Raw genomic sequence first — 20,181 nt, forward strand, 5'->3', positions numbered from 1 at the left:
ACATACATATATATATATATATATATGTATACACACAAATATAGTGGTGAAGATCGGTGCTGATTGTGTTTTGTGCTCTAACCAGTGTTGTTAACGACGAAAAAGGCGACGGCCCGTGCAATGGCCGTTTCAAATACTTCGACTCCTCTATCTCGTTGAGAGAACTCTGTTTTCTCCTTTTTTTTTCCTCTCTCTCTCTCTCTCTCTCTCTCTCTCTATCTCTCTATTTCTTTCTTTCTTTTCGTCCTCTCTGTTTTTCCGTTTCCGTTTCTCTCTCTTTCTCTCTCCTCTTCGCCCGTAGTTTTTGTGCCGCGAGTGGGTGCGCCGATCGAAAAGTGTTGCTTCGAGAGAGAGCCAGCGCGCGCGCCACGCAAGTGTGCCCTTGGAATAAGTGTCGATCGATGGGAAAATAGTAAAGAGAAGGAAGGGAAAGAAAAAAAAAAATAATAATAATAATAAAGAGGCTTTACTACTAACGCGTTTGGTTCGCGCGACGACAATACGACTCGTGTGAATATAATAATAGAGGAAATGAATAAGTGAGAGTTATATTATTGTCGGGTTTGATATTAATAATATCAGTGTGCACATCCTTCCTCCCCCCTTCATTGTGGATTATTATTTATTGGATTTACCGCACTGTCAACGAAGGAGATACCAGACCAGAAAGGATCGGCAAAAGGGATTTTCTACGACAACTCGTGGAGTTTCACAGTTTATGTGAGTAAACTCGAATAGATTATCTTTTATCTCTTTTTCGAACGCGTTGTAGGAATAAGGAAAAAAAAAAAAGGGGAAAAAAAAAGAAACAAACATATAAATAAATAAATAAATAAAAAGCACAAGAGAAAAAAGAATGACACTCGAACGTTCGCGAAAAAGTCTTTATGCGTGCGAAAGAGAAACAGCGAGACGAAAGAGAGTTGGAGAGTTTATCGCTCGATCGGCTGCCATCTTGTTATTTGTCGTCGAGGTTACGCGTTCGATTCGACGATCCCTTCGTCGTGTTTACGTTCTCGTATTACGTCTCTTTCTCTCTTTTGCTATCTCCGTCGTATTCGCTTTCCCACTCGTCGCAGTTCTCTCTTTTTCATACGCGAGCTCATCCTGTCGTTCCCTTTTTATTTATTTTTTTACTTTATTTTTTTTCTATTCCTTATTTTTGTTCTTTGTTTCTTTTTTTTTGTTTTTCTTCTTTTTTTTTTTTTTTTTTTTTTTTTTTCTCCCCGTAAACTCTCTCTCTCTCTCTCTCTCTCTCTCTCTCTCTCTCTCGCTCGCTCGCTCGCTCGCTCACGCGCGCGGCTCGAAGCGTGGCTTGACTTTCCTCTTTTTTTTTCTCTCTTCTTTCTTTCTTTTCTTTTCTTTCCTTTCCTTTCTCGCTAACTCGCCGAACTTCCAACACGATAGCTCGACTCCGTGGAAGTCCAAAAAAGAAGAAAAAAGGAAGGAAAAAACCGTCGAGGCGCGTAGGAGATAAAAAAAAAAAAGCATTGCTCTTGCATTCTTTCTTTTTTCCACGAGTTCTCTCATCATGCATATGTACGTACATGTATATATACATATATGTATGTATGTATGTATGTATAAACACATTCGCACACGTATCTGGCTCATTAGAAAAGTCTAATATCGTATACGATTAGTAAGAGGGGAAAAAAAAAGTCTATCGATTACAGCGTTATCGTCTAACGGAGAACAATTTATATTCTCGGATATTATTGCGTTTGCGTGATTTTATTAATTCGTCAACATCGTCGAGAGTTTTTCTTCATTCATATTGATTCGAACATAACGTTTTTCGAAGAAAAAGAAGCAACAAAAGATTGAAAAGAGAAAAAAATATTTCGAGACTACGTCTACGTGCGTGCGTGCGTGCATACGTACGTATCTACGTACGTACGTACGTACTCCGAAAGCAAGCAAAGTCATCGTCATGATCTTACGTCATGACGGCGTAGCGCGGCGGAAACTTGGCGAAGGTCGAAGTCGTGTCGGATCGTCTAGCTCGAATGCGCGAGAATACATACGTACGACGTTACTACAGTAAGTAGTCTCGACTTCTCCCTCTGCTTCTTCCACTCCTTCTAATCCGTTAATATGTATTACAACAATGACAACGACGATACACATCTCGAGAAAGCTTAAAAGATATATAGAAACTTTCGTAGAAGTTTAACGCCTTAAACAACAAGCTTTATTACGATATTATTTCCTTGGGTTTATCGACTAAGCGATAAGATTAGTAAAGATAGTTTGCTGCAAATCCATAGGTCACACTTATAATATATCGATCGTGTTTCTTCCTCGTTAAAAATATTTTATCTCTCAAAGTATCATCATCGTTGCCGATATATACGATTTTATTAATCGTTAATTCGTCGTTCGATTCTTCACGATAGAAAGAGATTCATTTAGATTAAAATCATTGACAAAAGTGAAAAATCGACCTTACGACATATGCTTCTCCTTCTTAATATCGTATTTATGCGCTAGAGAGTATCTATCTCTCTCGGTAAATTCGTATTTTATTCAAAGAGGAAGGATACCTTAGCTATATATATCTACCTATCTTAAATTTCGTATTCGTACAGAAATAGTTAATTATTTACTCGTCTATTAATAATTTAACGTTAATCGGTTTCCTTAATCGAGACTGTTGAATTATTCAGTTAGGTACTTTGCTTTGGTCCAATCGTCGTCTTCGTCTTCGTCAATAACAACGTTGCGTCCTCGTCGTCATTTCGCTCCTACGATTCTTATCGCGTTAAAAGGTGCCATGCTATTGATCAACGACACGCTTCGCGCAGTGATCGATGCGCAACTTGGACGTTTCGTTGAAAACAGAATGAAGAAAGAAAAAAAAAATATATATATATATATATATATATATATATATATATATATATATATATAAAAGGAGAAGAAAGAAAGAAAAAAAAAAAAAAAACGAAATAACGTCATTTTCGTCGTCTTCTTCGTCAGCGATTGTTTCGCTCGACGACTTCGGTCCGCGCTTGTTCCGCGCTGCTGTTTGCAAACAAAGACTTCTTTGCGCTTTTGTCATGCTCGAGCAACGTCGGTTTCGATTCTTCCGTTTCTCTCAAGGGACCGCGTGCCGAAGTCGTCGATTCCAATATATATACTACTCGCATTGCTCGCGATTTACGTATACACGTACGTACACATATACATATGTGTGTGTGTGTAGAAATCGAGAGACCTTTTGATAAAAATTTCGAAGAGGGTTTAAGCACGTGGAAGAAGAATAGACGAGCAATGGTAATCCTATTCGAGAAATCTTTCGAGCAAGGAAAACAATTACGTTTTATCTTCTTTCTTTGGCCTATTCTCGTTAGAGACTTTTCCAGCTCTCTCTCTCTCTCTCTCTCTCTCTCTCTCTTTCTCGAGAGAGCTACTTTATATTTGAGTTTTGTTAAGAATTTATGATACCGACCGACCGATTCATTATCGAGTACTCGAGTATTTCATTTCGACGAAAAGCGATAAGGTTCGTCGATATATGCGTTGGTGAATCACGCGCACGCGTCGTCGCGTGAAATTTAATTTTTCTAGGAAATTATTTTTTACTTTAGTACTTCTTCTCGTAGTTTTCTCTTTCTCTCTTTCGATTACAACGCGTTAATTCTTCCTCTTCTCCTTTCAGTTCGTTCCCTTCCCCTTTTGTAATTTCGTAGTCACCCTTTTTGCCTAGATCTCCTCTTCCCTTAGGAAGTTTCCAAGCGGATTTAACGACGGTTCGCGCGTCTCGACTGAGCGGCTACCTTCTCTACCATCTAGAAAACTTTTCTGGACGAGATTCAAGCGTGGAAACTCAAACGAGCATAGACGGAAGAGAGAAAGAGAGAGAAAGAGAGAATGTGTCGTTTAGAGTGACTCATCGTTTGTCCGGCCTTTGTTAATGATTTAAAGGAAAAAAAAAAAAAAAAAAAAAAGAAAAAAAAAAAGAAGGGAATGAAAGGAAAACTAATCGTCGTTAATTAAGACGATTATCAAAATCGTTAACGGAATACTCTATTCCACTAGAAAGTCCTTTTCGTAAACGAATAATCTCGAACAATTAGACAAAAGTTAATTCGAAGCTTTCGCTCCGAGAATCGGAATCAAATCGAATCGAATCGAATCGAATAGAATTTGCTCGTGTCGTTCGACGACGACGCTGCAATTTGCCCGTGACAGCCGTAGGCAGTTTGTTCTATCCGTGGATTTTAACATACGCATTTAACAACCAATGAATCATCCGTTCGTTCTTTTACAAACATTTTTATTCACTCCCGATGCAATATTATCTTTTTTATATTTTTCACGATGAATAAATATATGTCTTATTCATTGGATGTATTTCGATTATCGTGAAAGGGTCGGCTTGTTGTAGTACGATTAAAGGAAAGTTACATGAGAGAAGGTAAGGTATATTTCAAAGGCGTAGGAGAAGGACAAGAAGGAGAGGGAAAGGTGTGTGTGTTTCTCTCTCTGTGTGCGCGTATACATATGAACTAGTGTAGTAGTAGTAGTAGTAGTTCGCTGTATAATTATTCGCAAAGCGTAGCTATTTGCAAGCAAATTAATCGCGAGGCGTTCCAGTAACCTTATTACTAGTACGCTCTCGCTTCCCCTTCTCTCTCTCTCTCTCTCTCTCTCTCTCTCTCTCTCTCTCTCTCTCTTTGCTGTGCTCCAAGAAGCGAGAATCCGTGCGTGGACGAGACCACAGGAAACTCTCTCAGTCTGCTGCCAACCGTTTATCGATTCATTACGTCGGCTATATACGTAGAAACACACACATATATATGTACAAGTTCACATAAATCGTCGTTACGTCTCCTTTCGAGAGAGAGAGAGAGAGAGAGAGAGATAGAGATAGAGAGGGAGGGAGGGAGGGAGGGAAATTAGTTTACGTATCCTGCTCGATAAGCATGTACAAAATTGTGTAGGATTTACGGTAACGGTCGAACGATTTAATTTTCCAATTTTCTCGATAAATCTAAGACTCGTTTAATATCGATTAAACGCGCCAAGTCGAAAGGGAGAGGGCGATTATTCGATAAATTCGCGAATAATATACTTTCGCATGATGCACGCGACAACGAGACATCGATCGTCTTTTGGATAAGGTCGACGCGTGACCATGGTGTTGTACAGACTCGTGATTTATGACCAAAGCCGTAGTAGGTTCTCTTCCTTCCTTAAAAGAGACGAAGCTTCGCTGTTAAGCATATAAAGTCTCCTCCTCCTCCTCCTCCTCCTCCTCCTCCTCCTCCTCTTCTAAAGGATATATCCATTTTGAAATCCTTCGTGTTCCATAATATCCTTCCTTTCCTTTCTTCGTTCAACTTTCTTCTATTATTATCTATCTCTCTGTCTATATTTATCTGTCTCGCGATAGAACGCGTATAGGCACATATAACACGTATTATAATATTGTACGATAATGCTAATTATATTTATGAGATGAAAATATATGAGAGAAATGAAACGATTGAAATAAAATGCTATTATAGTTCGATATAATGGAAATAAAGGAGAGGAGGAACTCGAGGAGGGAATTGAGAGCTAAGAGAGCAGGCAGACTGGGTGTTAGCCAAGGAACACACGAGCCAACCCGCCGTATATACGTATCGATGGATCGTGAAAGAATGTGCGTGTACCGAGGAGAAATCGTTGCGCTCATGGTTCTACACGCGTGTATGTGCGTGTGTGTATGTGTGTGTTGTTCCCTCGCGACTACGAGAGGCCACTTTCACGCGAAGCGAACTCGAAAGATTCTAGTGTCTCTTTCTATCTGATATTTTGTCGTTTAAATTGCGTTACCTACCTAAAGTGTTTCGCGATAGATAAAATGCGTTCAGAAAGAATCTAACTGCTCGCTCGCTCGACATTTATATAATTTATGTCGCGACCTCCGTACGTACGAAAAATATTTATCCTTTCGAGACTATTATATCTATTCGCAAGCAATTAAACGAATATAGTCTCGGTGCGTGCTCCTTCCCAATTTTATTTAGATATATTTCCTCGAGATTCGAATAAAGCCGAGCATGTTCTTCATTATTTCATGATCTTTTATTCGCATAGCCTTGACAAAAATAAAATAGACTCGTGGAATGCCGAGATTTACTCGATTGATCTTTACCTATAGATTTCTTTTCCTTTTTGTTCTTTTTTTTATTTCTTCTATTTTATTTAATCGAACAATCGAATATATATATATATATATATATATATATATATATATATATATATATATATATATTTCTCGTCTCGTTTATTTGTATCTTCGAATTTTCTCTCATTCGCTTTATAACCATCTTCGTTCGGTCACGGAATCGAATGGCCACGGAATATATACTAGGCCGCATCGCGAATCGACGATAACGTTACGAACGAGGAGGATGGAATTCGCTCGACGTTTTTCGCGGATCGTGGACGATTGCTGTTGCGGCTGAAACGCGTTGCTACGCGAACGAACGAGCGGAGTTCGCTTGCCTCGTTGTGTCTATATGTCTCTCTTTGCGTGTACGTGAACGCTACGATCGCTAGAAAGTTCAATAACCAAAACACGAGCCAGACCATATCCGTTTGCGTTCGAAGAGCTGTTCGAGGCTTCGGCTTGTGCTACGTTTTCCCATACAAACGCGTACGAACGAATATTTCATTTCTCTATCGATAGAGAAAAGAATCGTGTATCGTTTAACTTTCGATAACTCTTATCGATTTTCGGCTAAAATGATTGCAATTTTCTCTCTCTCCCTCCCTCTCTCTCTCTCTCTAATTGTAATCGTAAAACAAAAGACTCGTCGAAGAAGTCAGAGGAGAATTCGTGACTCGATTCATTCAAACTCTCTCTCTCTCTCTCTCTCTCTTTCTCTCTCTTTTGTTTCTTTTTGTTTTTCTTCGTCCGTTCGCCGTTGAAGAACGAAAAGTCCGAGGAAAGTGTCAAAGCATCGTAGAGAAAAGGGGAATAGTTATCAGTACATCGAGGTCTTTTTGGCTGATAGAAGCTAGCTCTAGTAGGAGTCGGAGAGTCAGTCGATGGTTGCTTTGCGTAGATCGACGAAGAGAAACCCGTGCCGTGAAGCGGGTGGCGGGAGGAATCAAGATGGAGAGGATGAGAGAGAGAGAGAGAGAGAGAGACGAACGAGGAGGGTGGTACGGCCGATGATCCCTTCGGAAAGGAAGAGAACTCGAGCGAGAACGGATTCGATCGATAGCAGCACGGCCGCTCTCGGAATGCCGCTTCGGATAATTGGTAGGACGAACGAGAAGAGACTCGTGCCAATCATCGTGTTTCTCCTTAGCAATTCGAATGTGTGAACTACGAACGATGATATACGTTGATTGCCTTTACTCTTCTTCCTCTCTTTTTTTCTTCTTTTCTCTCCTTTTTCTTCTTTTTCTTATCCTTCTTCTTATCTCAAGAGATATGTATATACATATATATATATATATATATTTGGTACGTTTTCCTTTACGTCGATATTATTCGACGCTTTTTTTTTCAGTTTGACATTGTCTTCCTTTATTTCATTTTTCATTTTATTTGTTTTTTGTCTGCCCCCTCCGCCACGTATCAAAGAGAAAAAAAATAATAAGAGGAGCGTGACTTTATCGATTAATTTATTATATTTACGGTCAAATAGCAGAGAATTAAAATAAGTAACCGAAACTTCGAACTCGATTTGTAATACATTTTTAGTAAGACCCGAGTAAATTGTTCCCTCGTTCTTCTTCTTTCCTCCTCCTCCTCCTCCTGTTATCTTCCTCCTTTTCTTTAGAATCGGACGGTGAAAGTTTTGCTTGGTAGAAATCGTCTCGCTTCGTAGAAAAAGTATTCCGCTTGTGGAGAGAATCGAGTAAATAAATAAGCCGAGACCGTCGTGCAATTAGTATCGCACAATGAGTCGAGTTGTTCTACTCGGTGTACCGTAATGCTCGCACGGCCGTTGCTGGAAACAAAGACGTAAAGCGGCGGGTCCTTTAATCCTCTCTCTCTCTCTCTCTCTCTCTCATTCTCTCTTTCAATGTCGAGTGAGAGAGCAGGAGGGAGCAGAGTCTGCTGATGGCGGAGGCAGCACTCCGAGGTTTGTCTCTCTTTGTGCGCTTCGCCACGCACCATACACGGTTTGCCTTTTGCAAACTATATCCCTGACCGGCCCAATTTGGCGCTCGCTTACCGAGTCAACGATTCGCAACCGTCGAGTGTGGTATATTTCAAGTATATCCATTACTTTACTTACGCTCTTAATTCTTTCGATTCGATTTTTTTTTCTTCCCTCTCAATGTTATTCCTCGCGCGTTTACAACTAGCAAAAGAAGAAGGGTATAATACGTACGTACGATTTTGATCTCTCGACGCGTTAAACGGGAACGATGAGAGATAATTGTTTGTTAATAATTTCACGTTGATATTACAATCGACAAATAAAAATAATCGATCGTTTCATTATACCGATAAATAATATATGTAATATTATATCGAGTTTTCGTTTCGGATAATGGCGTACGAGCTTTCTAATGAATTTCTATTGTCAATTCCATCCTGACGTATAAAGTTAAAAAGAATTAATTTATAACAATATCGATATCCTTTGATCTAAATTTATAGATCGCAAATAATACGTAGGAAAACTTTCATAATAATGAACTATCAAACGAAGAGAATTATAATTATAATGATACCGAGTACTCGAACTTTCTATTAATGTATAAACCACTCGATGAATAATAAATTTTATCGGGAATCAGAGTACTCCAAAGATTAAAATATAATATAAAAGCGAGCCGGGCTCTTACGATGGTCGAGTTACATGAAAACGAATGGAGCTCTTTCCGGTTTTCGATTTAAAGGGAATGAGAGGGAGGTGGGGAGGGGTAGGGAGAGGCGAAAAATGGAAATAAATAAAAGGATAACTAATTGGCTTTGGACGATCAAACGGCGTACACCGAGAGTTCCGTTCCAGCGCGAAATATTATATAATGATTAACGGTACTGTGAGCGAACGAGAGAGAAAGAGAGAGAAGAAGAGAAAAAGATAGAAGAGGGCAAAGATAGTTAGACAGAGATGGAAAGGGAATCGTTTTTAAGTCGACAACGATGCTTTATATCGACGCGCGTTTCCGATGCGGAAATCTGCTTTTATTTGCATAAATCTCGAAAAGAGGGAAAGGTGCCTATCTCTCTTTCTCTCGTTCTCCAGTCGCTCTTCCAGTCGACCTCGTTATTCCGCCGTCTCTTCCATTTCTCCCGGTAAACGTCCGCGAAGCGATTTTTCACAGTCATCTATTCTGGATAGACTATGAATACATCAGCTTCCAAGCAACGTCCGTGAAGGAGAAGTAGAAGAAGAAGAAGAAGAAGAAGAAGAAGAAGAAGCATTGTTCAACGTCAGACATCGTTCGCTATTATGCCTTTGACGTAAGACAAAGCCGCTTCGAATATTCTTAAACGCGCGCGCGCGCGCGAACGAGAAAATTTTCTTTAAACTCGTTGCGCCAATGTTGAAGAAAAAAGAAATTCCACGGATATTTCCCTCGTTTCGTTTCGTGAGGAAGGATGGGGAACGAAAGATTATGGCTAATTTTCAAGGTATCTCTCTAAGGTCACCACTTCGCGAGATCGTACCAACGAATTCGAGGACGAAATAATCGTGATCCTTGCAACAGAACGATAATGAGAAAGAGAGAGAGAGAGAGAATACTATTGTGAAAAGTAGGCCAGCCGTGGCACTGATTCTTTCCTCGTTGCTAGACGGTAACACACGGTAAACACAAACACAAATACTTGTATAGTATTATTTCATTCTTCCGTATGTTTGAGTCGTGCGGTATAGAAAAACCACTTTTTCGTCGATAATACTAATTCCTATTAATACTTCCGGATATACATACTTAGATATACTTTTGAGTAAACTCCGTATCATCCTTCATTATCACCTTTATCTTATTAATTCCTTTGACAAATTTTTTCCATCGTGACTATGTCACGATTTTTTTTTTCTTTTTCCTTTGTTTTTTTGTTCGATAACGCGCATTAATCTACATATCTATGTGCACATATCTATTTATGTATATATACATATGTAACTACATATATCGTAATCTATATATACGTATGAAGTGGATAATTTTCTTTATTTAAATACCGTTAGATGATATTCGTCGAACGTCAATAAATCCCTCTCTTTCTAATTTTTTTTCAATCATTCATTACTTTCCTAACGCTTTATTCGTCTTGTTTATCTTCTTTCGTCGATGTTCCAACGTTAAAATGTGAATATATCGATCGATTTCTTCTTTTACTTCTTCATAACTTCTTCCCGATACAACGATACGACGATAATACCAATGGAACTAGGACGAAACTTGTTGGAAAGGCAAACGCGAGTTAGGCGTATGTATATGTTTCTCTTTAAGGATATACATAAGTGTGTGTGCAACTATGCGCTGTTTACTTATATTTTGAAACGAAATCAATGAGGAAAAAATGGAGACAGAGAGAGAGAGAGAGAGAGAGAGAGAGTGAGAGAGAAGAGATAAAAGAAAGAAAACAGAAGAAAATTAAAAAAAAAAAAAAAATGAAAATGCGTACTTACGATAGGAAATCAAGGGAGATGCTCGCAGAGTCGATATCGAGATTTATGTGACGTCGATGACGCGTGGAGTACCGCTTGAACCGAATTTTACGCGGACGAAACTAAAAGCGATCGAATTTTCCTGATAAACTCTCTCTCTCTCTCTCTCTCTCTCTCTCTGTCGCTCTGGCTCCCTCTCCTCCCCCTCCTCTTTCATCTCGTCGTTGTGCGTTTCCTCGTTGCGTTCCCGCCTCCTACGCCAGTGTAAATTGCGTTATCGGATAGCGGCGAAATTTTACCGACGAGAAACGAAACTGATTTTATTTCTATCGAACGACATAGAACCGCTTTGTGTGAGAGTATGGTATTGCATTACTACTCAGGTTTAGGTGTGCGCAAAGTACGAATAACGCGAGGCCGATGTCGCTCGTTTCGAATTCGCGCTTTTACTCGTGCCTTCTACCTTCGATAATTCGGTTCGTGAGCGTGCGTGTGCATTTGTGTGTATATATATATGTGTGTGTGTGTGTGTGTATGTGTATATATATATATATGTATGTATATACGAAAGCACAAACCACTTCGGGAAAGAGTATGCTTTTGTCGAAAAAATCAAATTCTCGTCGACTGGAAACACCGATCTCTTTTCTCTCCCTCTCTCTCTCTCTCTTCCTCTCTCTCCGCAATGGAAATATTCGAAAGATACGAGGAACATTCCTACTTAGTTTCTATCGATAATTTTCATTAGGCAAAGTTCGTTAGATCGAAGAAGAAAAATATACACTTGTCCGGTTATATCTCGTTGGGAAATAAAATACAGGTGGTTAGTAAAAGAGGTAAGAAGAGGAAGCTGGAGAAATTCCGAGAGCACAGGGAGAGTAAAGAGGGGAATATAATCCAGCATGTCGGCAGTTTCTTTGCTCTGACGTACCAGGAGTCCTGGTAAAAGTGGTAGTAATAGCGGTCTTGGCTGTGATGGGGTGCTGCTAGACTTGGCTAAGGTTGAGTAGGGTTACCTCTGTCCCTTTCTATCTCTCTTTTTCGAGGAAGAAGAGATCCGAAGGATGGTCCTGCGGCAATAAAGGATCTGCCGAGCGTCTAGAAGGCCTTCTCCTGCCAAAAGTCTTTCGAAATGGGGACGTTGCACGACGGCTAAACTCTGCAACGTATAAAATAGTTTTCGAGGAAATTCGAAACGAATTTTATCGATCGAATAGAAGACGACCGTGTCCGCCGAGCTTAATCAAATCGATCTCGTTCGTCTAAAACAGCATCGTTTGTGGTAGTAGTAGTAGTAGTAATAGTAGTAGTAGTAGTAGTAGTAGTAGTAGTCGTCGTCGTCGTCGTCGTCGTCGTCGTCGTCGTCGTGTCTACATATCTCGACTCCATCCGAATCTCCTCCGAGCGCTAATGAGCGAAGTCTCCTCGGATTACCAAGTTTCACGTTGGCGCGAGCAAGCGAGTTGGAGCGTTTAACGGCTGAACGACCGACGGAAACTTGACGAATGCTAATTAGTATCGACGCTCGGAGCCACTCGACAGCCTTTGGAAATTTTCCTTACGGTAATTTCCTCGACGTGATTATCGTTCCGCTTTTGTAACTGAACGTTCAATGGCGATTCTTCAGTTCTTCGGGACGATCCTATTTTTTCAAGATACAACTCGTCGTTCGTTGCGAGTCCCTACGAGAAAGTAATTACGAAAATGATTTTAGGAGTGAACGATCGATCGATTCGCTATTTTATCATAGTCACATTCGCTTCTCCTCGATGGATCTATTTTACGATAATGCTTTTAATCGCCAATTACATCGATAAAAGTTATTATATAAGATTATTATACTTATTATATAAGATTAATCTTTAAAATTTTAACGCGAACGAAATGAACTGCCATAATTTAATATGAATTATTCGGTAATAAAGTAGAATAGACGTAGAAATAGAACGTTTGATGGCACTAGCAAAAGAGAGGGAGAGAGAGAGAGAGAGAGAGAGAGAGAGAGAGAGAGAGAGAGAGAGAGAGAGAGAGAGAGAGAGAAGAGCGTGGAAATAGGGGAGATTAGGCAAAAGAGCGAGAGCTCAAAGGATACTGTCGTGTGGCAAGGGCTGCTCGTTAAAGCGGAAAACAAAGTACGGAGAAGCATGCATGCGGAGAGGCCCCTCTTTTTCTCTCTTATCTTCTCATTTTCGAGCTATGCGATGCGTAAATATTCAGACAAGTATTTCTTTCCTTTTTCTTTTCTTTTCTTTTCTTTTTTTTTTTTTTTCTTTCTTTCTTTTTTATAAATAACTACCTGCACGTAGGGTAAAATTATAGAGAGTTTTTCAGAATCGATTGAACGGCCTTTAAACATCGGATAAGTTTAGAAAGTATGGATATTACGGTTTTATAAAAAAGAAAAAAAAAAAAAAAAAAAGAAAAAAGGAGAAAGAAAGATTTAACACACTCTTTTGACTCTTTCTTCGTTGTAACTATAAAAATCTTGTCGGGTCATTAATATCGAGCGATCAAGGTCGTGAACGAGGGAAAGAAGGAAGGAACCTGAAGGTAGAAGGAGGCCGAGAATGTCCGAGTCGATCGACCTAGTTGTACGTAAAAGAATCTACGAAGAATTTACGGTTTTGTAAGACTGCGCGTGCGCTCTCAACAAAGCGTAATCTACTTGACAAAGATATTTTCTCACAGAGCGTTGGCGTGTTTTACCATCGACGGACGTCAGAGTAACGAGGATAGCGCGTATAGTGATATTTTTGAAGGGAAAGAAAAAAGAAAGAAAGAAATGGGACAGGAAGTTTATTATTATAATATACATATATATATATATATATATATATATATATGTATGTGTGTGTGTGTATTATTATAATAATAAATTTTAGGATTAAAAAAGAAATTAAAAAAAGAAGAAATATCGTAGATATCGGATATATTTTCAAATTCTTAATCGATCATTGATACTTAAACAGTAAACAGTAAGAGGAGAATATATCCTGCATATTCGTGCGTCTATATTAGATTTATTCGCGCGCGCGCCTGTGTGTGTGTGTATGTGTATGTACACACATTATATACAAGCACAGCAATATAGCCGGGGGAAATAAGTTGGCGGAACTTCGGGGGCGAGCGTGCACAAGGCCTTTGCTGGAGACACGAAGACGAGGAGCTAGACGTTCCTTCTCTCTCTCTCTCTCTCTCTTTCTCTTATAGTTGCTTCGTGGGAGAGAGAGAAAGGAGAGGAGAAGGAGGGAGAAGACCGGGAGAGATCGAAACGAGATTAGAGAGTTCCACCAACGGCGGTACGCCGCTTCTCTGGGTCAAGGAAACTCCTTCGAGCTAACGTTTTCGATATGCCTTGAGAATTCTCTCCTTGCATTTTGGAAAATCACTTGGAGTGGTCGTTCGATCAAGTTTCATCTCTTTTATTTATTTCTTTTTTCTTTTTTTCCTTTCTTTCTTTCTTTTTCTTTCTTTCAGAAAGAAAACGTAATAGATAACATAGTTTACATGAATTCTCATTCATTCGTTTTATATGTATATATGTATACATGTATATGTATATATATATATATATATATAAGAATCGTGGCTAGTTTTGTGGTCTAAACGAAAGAGAGAACGTAAGGTAAGGTAAATGAGAGCGAAGGTCCTTGCCAGAGTAGACTCTACTCCTGTTGTGTTTCTTTTATACGGACGCGTATATACATAGTTGCGAGATAGAAAGAGAGACGTAGTATGAAAAAAGAAAAGGGATGAGAAGAGTCGAGAATTCTTGCAATGAAGAAGAAGAGGAGGAGGAGGAGGAGGAGGAGGAGGAGGAGGAGAGGAAAACGCGTTAAAGAAAAGAGATAGATAGAGATAGTGAGAGAGTGAGAGGGCGGGGAGACGGAAGGAAAGAGAGAGAGAGAGAGAGAGAGAGGAGAGCCGTGACTGTGACTATGCTGGGATGGCATGATGGCGGGTGGTATGGGTCGTCACGGCAACCAGAGAGGAGGCCAGCAGAAGCAGCCTGTCTCGACGTCTCTCTTTCTCTCTCTCTCTCTCTCTCTCTCTCTCTCTCTCTCTCTCTCTCTCTCTCTCTCTCTCTCTCTCTCTCTCATTCTCGTACTCGCACTCGTTCGCTCGAGCTATCCTCATCCTACCTCCTCCGCCTCCTCCTAGCCATTCTCCTTTTCCATATTCTCCTTCCATCAGCCGTTAACCGTTACGCGCCTACCACTTCTCTTCCTCCTACTCCTCTCTTCTTATCCTCCTTCGCGCTCGGTCGGTACCTCTTGCGGACGTAACGTCGCCTTTTCTAAACTAGGAAGTAGGCAGAGTTTAGTTGGATGCTTATCGTCTCTCGAGTTGGGCCATCTTAACAAACTATATGTGTATTTATATTTGTCATGTTTTTATTTCGCCATTCTTTCCAATGAATTTTATAAATAAATTCTTAAGAGAGAAACGGACAGACAGATTGTCTGTGTGTGTGCATGTGTGTGTGTGTGTGTGTGTGTGAGAGAGAGAGAGAGAGAATTCAGCTTGGCAACGAAAGATATTACGCCGGATTTTCGAGGTAACATTATAACTCGACGAGCTTAAAAGCTTTATTATGTCGTCACGATTTAGCATGTTTCTATTTGCTGACCATGATTTTTTCTGAAGACCTTCGACCTTCGATAATACGAAACGTCAGAAATTGGCGGCATATCGCGACCGATTAGAGTCTCTTCGTTTCTTCTTCTTCTTTTTTTTTTTTCTTTTTTTTTCTTTTCTTCTTTTTTTCCTCTCCTTTTGCGACTCTCTTTATCGTGAATTCCTCGCAGAACGACTCGAATGTATATGTAAATGTGAGTTCTCTTGCCTTCTCTCTCTCCCTCTCTCTGTCCCCCTCTTGAAATTTCTCGACGCGCAAGGGCGACCGCCCTTTTCTTCCAGCTCCCTGAATCTCTTTGGGAATTATCACCGGCCAAGCGTCGAGGAAAGGAGTCGACGACGGTGAAGCCACGAGGACGACGACTTTGAAACTCACTTTGACTCTCTCTCTCTCTCTCTCTCTCTCTCTGTCTATCTCTATCTTTTTTTTATTCGTTTGTCTACGTTTTAAAGGGTTTCGGACGTTCCAAAGTTTCTGTTTGATTAATCCCCCGTTTAAAGGCACGGCGGTATTAGGGATCAACGACCCAATTTCGCGTGCCTTTCGACGGCCCGGTAATTAGTTCCGGAAATTTTCTAGTCAAGTCGAAGCTTCCTAATTACATTGAGGAGAGAACGTTATAGAAACGGTATAGTGAATATTCGGTACAACCGTTCTATGATATATCTACCTCCTCATTGTACCTAACTCGAAGAGTTTGCGATAAATCGATAACGAAACCTTTGTACGATCCCTTCGGCTTTGTGTGTGACACGTGTATAATAACTTTCGTCGATCGTGGGCCGATTACGAAAGATCGATTTTACGCGAGAATTATCGAGGGGAAGAAAAGAGATGTGTGGAGGTGGTGGAGGAGGAGGAGGAGAAAAAAACACGGAGGCGTAATCGCCTTCGTTAAAATGCGGACATTTGAATAGACATACCAAAATTACGAAACGATTTCTAATTAAAAACGGACAGAGGCAACTTTTTGTTCTTCTTCTTCTTCTTCGTTCCATTTTTTTTTCTTCTTTGTCTTCTTTTCTGTTCTCTGGTCTTTCTTGTCTTTCTTTTTTTCTCCTTTTTTTTTTTTTTCCTTTTTTTCCATTTTCCTATCTATCTTTGGACGCTTATAACTGGTCGCGCCAGAGCCAGTGGCGCAAAATTATTCGGCTCGATTATTATAAATTTCACGGTTGCTCGTAAAGTTGGCAAATTAATAAACGAACGATATATGACTCATAGTGCTACGCCTATGCTACGGCCAATATCGTCGTTCGTTCCGTTTTATCCCACCTAACGCAAAATTAACTTTTGCGATTTTATGAGATTCGATGGGAAGGTTATCGGCCGATTGAAAAGAAAGAAAAAAAAAGGGAAGATTTTTTTTTATATAACATTTTCTTACTTTTACGTTGAATAACGAGTAGCAGCACGATTTATTATCTTGCTGGGAAACTAGCAATTAGAGATTACGGAGCTAGCACGAATCTGAAAGATTTTCTTCGCATGACACACGTCAGTACGTTCTAGAGATCGGAGTGCTGTCGGAGTACTGCTCGTTGAAGAAGGAGAATGAGCAGCAGAGAGAGAGAGAGAGAGAAAGAGAGTGTACTCGTGCATCCTTAATAATTCCATTTCATTCGTCATTCCGATCGCTCCGTTGGGTGGGCAGAACGCCGACACCGAAGCGTGCGACACTCAACAGGTATTAAAAAGTCATGACTCATTCGTCGTTTCTCGTGATCTCTCTTTCTCTCTCTCTCTCTTTATCTATATCTATATATCTGTCTATCTCTATCTCTCTTTGTCTCTCACTCTCACTCTCTCTCTCTCTCTCTCTCTCTCTCTTCTCTCTTGGTGAGAGAATCTCTTAAGATGGCGCTTCTTGAATCCACCGAGACGAGAACATTACTTTGCACTCGCGTAACACGCATTCCTTAATATAGTCGAGCGTCGGAAGTAGACTTTTAGCTAAAGCATTTGAACGCTTCAATTCTATTCGCATTAAAAAGAAAAAATCGAATCTTGTCGTATCTCTCATATTTACAATAAGATCGTATAAACGAAAATTCTGATCTCAGCGTGCCGATCGCTTTAACATAGTTTTTGTATTCACGAGTGAAGGAACGAAACAGAGTGAGAGTAAGAGAGAGAGGGAAGGAGAGTAGATGAGATAAATCGTGGCGAGCACCTCGCAACCCTTGTAATAGTTCCAGCAGGAACGTGTTCTTCTCCTGAAAAAGTTGCAGGCAACTCGCGAGAAGGAGGAGGCTCGTATATCCGTTCCGAATAAAGAGTGGCTTTACACTGCGACTTCCAACGAGCGCGTAAAAACGGCACGTACGTTACTCGCGTAGGCGTGTGAAAGAGAATGGGAGATAGAAAGACAGAGAGAGAGAGAGAGCAATAGAGAAAGAGGAGGGAACAGAGTTGCGGGGGTGTGGGAGATGTAAAGAAAAAAACTGTAATCCCATTCACGTTGGACAGTCTGATTTCAAAGGGGTCGTTTGCCAGGAACGCACAAAAGAAGAGTCGACATAGGAATTCACGGAAGTTTAAGGGATAACGGACGTGTTCCGTCTGCTCTCTATTTTTCTCCATCTCCATCACCTCCTCCGCCTCCTCCTCCGCCTCCTCCTCCTTCTCTTTCTACTTCTACTCTTTCCGTCCACTTTATCGTCTTCTGCCTGGAAGTAACTTTTTATCGGACGACCGAGTCTAATAACGTTCGATCTGCCGGCAAACGTTAAAAGACCTTTCTTCTTCCGTCTATCTTTCTCCTTCTCTATCGTATTCTTTCTCACGCATACACACGCAGACACACCCTTTTCTTCTCTTTCTCTTTCGTTTTCCTGCTTTCCGTGGAAGAACGCTTAGGTCAACGACACCTCCTCTCCGACAAAACTCTATCGCGTTGAACGCGACCGAAAACGAAGCATTAAAGAAACATGAGTCCTCTCTCTCTCCCTCTCTCATTCTCTCTATCTCTCTTCTCTCTCTGTCTCCCTCTCTTTCTCTCTGACTCTCTCGCACCTCGGCAAGACAGATGCTCGACACGCACGTCGCCTCACGAATTCCCGATTCATTCCTTCCTCTCTTATACGATCGTTTGTATCCTTCGAGGATACAACAGGCTCTTTCTTCCCCTCCCCCCTCCCCTCGAAACTCGGAAACAGAAACAGAACGAAGAATCCAAGAGGATGATTCCAAAAACGTTTGCTTGTCTACTTTAGCAAAGATCGATTTCTTAACGATTATTTCTTTTGTACCGAGAGAAGATTTTAGAAAATGTCCCCGATCTATTTATCGCGACACCACGTCACGAAATCAAAGTTAATTACGAGCTAGTATCCAGCTAAAATTCTCACGTTGTATGGGTTTCGTGGCTAATTAGTATTAAATATTCAACCGTTTTCGGCATCGGTGAAACGAGCAAGCGTGTCTGTGGCCGCAGCCACTCGAATAATTAATTCCACTGATAATAACGCGCTTCGCGTAATCCCATTGTTGTACGTCGTTATATACCGTACCGTGTTCTTCGTTAAGATCGCCGCCATTATTCGAATTCACGAGAATTTCGACATTGTCTCGATGTTAGAAGTACGATTACACGTTTCTACGTTTCTATTCGATCTCTGTTTGTGCGAGGAGGGTAGAGAAAAAAGGGAAAAAAAAAAGAAGAAGAAGAAGAAGGATAGAAAGGAAGAAAGAAAACGATATGATAATTATTTAAATAAAGCTATATCAAATTCGAGAAAGATTTCGAAGGAACCATATTTGAGTATCGATAGTTGCTTGAGCCGATCACATCGGCGGGCCACCCACAGAGATCGAAATATCCCTACAACTCACGCACACACGAATATCTTATGTTTTTACGAAGTTGAACGAACACATAGAAAGTCGTACCACACATGTACGTACGTAGGTATATATGACGTTTACATCGTCACTCCTGGCACGCGGCTCTCTCTCTCTATCTCTCTCTCTCTCTCTCTCTCTTCCTCTCCGGTATCCTGTGGAACGGGTTTTACCCCCTCGTTTCGACCTGCATACTCCCACCACCTCCTCTTCCTCCTCCTCTTTCTTCTTCTCCTCCCACTTGGTACTATCCTGCCCTCTTCGTAGCAACACCAACACCAGTACCAAGAGACCGACACAACACCGGCGCTGGTGCCTCCTTCTCTCCTCAAGCAAGACCGCTCTGGAACACAGCTCGGCCTCGTCGTTTCATTGTCCTTTGGATAAGGAGGTGGGGTTGGGAGGTTTCCTCGTGTCAGAGTTACGAGTTCTGGTCCCGTTTCATGGGATAATTACGCGGCACAAAGCTTCTCGCTAATCGAACAACTTCGTACGCCCTCTCTGTCTCTCTATCCATCTCTCTCTCTCTCTCTCTCTCTCTCTCTCTCTCTCTCCCTCTCTCTCCTCTACCTATCTATCTTTATCTCCCTCTTACACACGCCACACACATACACGTGTTCTTGTGTATGCTACCCGAACTATAAGCCGCGGCCGGCTTCATTTCGCTCTTATCGTCCGATAAAGAGGCGAATAAAACGAACGAAGAGTAAAGAAGGTGAGATAGACAGGGAGATATAAAATAGGTGTTTCTTTATTATTCGTACACGATATCACGAAGAAAGACATAGAAAGGGAATGAGACAGACCGATCTTTTCAACGATCTTATTTGCCTACATGAGAAAATAAACGCGATTAGGAAAGACGATAGATTGTCCATTGGTTTTACAACGTGTTCGCTCTCCTTCTGTTCTCTCTCTTTCTGTTCTCTCTCTTTCTCACTCCTTCCGCTAGGCAGTGGTCTCTACGAAGGAAGGAACAATATTTCCGCTCTATTTGCCGTCGACTACATCGTCCCGCGGCCAGTTTTCATGGCGCTAGAACGCGTTCATGTTTCTTCAAACACTTCTGCGATTTAATGAAAACGGTACCCGATTCTTCGCTTCGAAGGACAC

At 40.8% G+C, this 20,181-nt stretch overlaps 1 protein-coding gene across 8 annotated transcripts in view; it reads left to right on the forward strand.

Annotated features, from left to right (window-relative positions):
* LOC124950671 (mucin-5AC-like) overlaps positions 1 to 20,181 on the forward strand; it is a 189,383-nt gene that overhangs the window by 1,949 nt on the left and 167,253 nt on the right. For all 8 annotated transcript variants that reach the window (XM_047497702.1, XM_047497713.1, XM_047497692.1 and 5 more), the window contains exon 2: positions 1 to 720. This exon is cut by the window's left edge and continues 251 nt beyond it. The gene's annotated coding sequence lies outside the window, so the exon portion shown is untranslated. The remainder of the gene's footprint in view (positions 721 to 20,181) is intronic.

The sequence above is a fragment of the Vespa velutina genome, chromosome 1 (assembly GCF_912470025.1).
Source record: "Vespa velutina chromosome 1, iVesVel2.1, whole genome shotgun sequence".
In the NCBI taxonomy this organism is placed as follows: domain Eukaryota; kingdom Metazoa; phylum Arthropoda; class Insecta; order Hymenoptera; family Vespidae; genus Vespa; species Vespa velutina.